The sequence below is a fragment of the Balaenoptera acutorostrata genome, chromosome 7 (assembly GCF_949987535.1).
Source record: "Balaenoptera acutorostrata chromosome 7, mBalAcu1.1, whole genome shotgun sequence".
In the NCBI taxonomy this organism is placed as follows: Eukaryota; Metazoa; Chordata; class Mammalia; order Artiodactyla; family Balaenopteridae; genus Balaenoptera; species Balaenoptera acutorostrata.
The window spans coordinates 30,641,550-30,642,065 of record NC_080070.1 but is presented as its reverse complement, the minus strand read 5'-3'; positions in this window follow the sequence as shown (position 1 = coordinate 30,642,065).

Sequence of the window (516 nt, the reverse complement as noted above, 5' to 3'; positions counted from 1 at the left end):
GGAGTGGATACGGAAGATAAATTCCAGCAATGAGTTCTGTTTTAAACAATCCCAATTGCCCGAACTTTGCTGATAATTCTAGCGTTAGAACCTTTGCCGTCTGCCTAGCACTACTTGAAATCCATGACTCACAAACGCCGGGGCGTGGAATCACAGCAGCAAAAAACAGGTGAAAACTTGTTCCTAGTTGTGTTCGGCAGGCGCATACAACTCCCGTCATTCCCTGTGTAAATATCAACAAATAAACAGAGGCACCGCATTTCGGATTCTGTTGCGCACCGTTCGCTACGGCGCTTGGTTTTTGTAGTTTCCACGTGGAGGACTGCCAGCGTGTTCAAGCTTGCTGGGGAGGTGCTAAAACTACACTTCCCACAAAGGCGCGGGGGCGGACTCCGGTCGTCTTACGTCATTGCTTCAGCCAGCCAATGACCGCTCCGGGCGGCGGTGAGGCAAGCGCTGTCAGGCGCCAAAGTGGTTTTTTTTTTTCTTTTTTTTTTTTTTTCCGCCGAAGCCGAG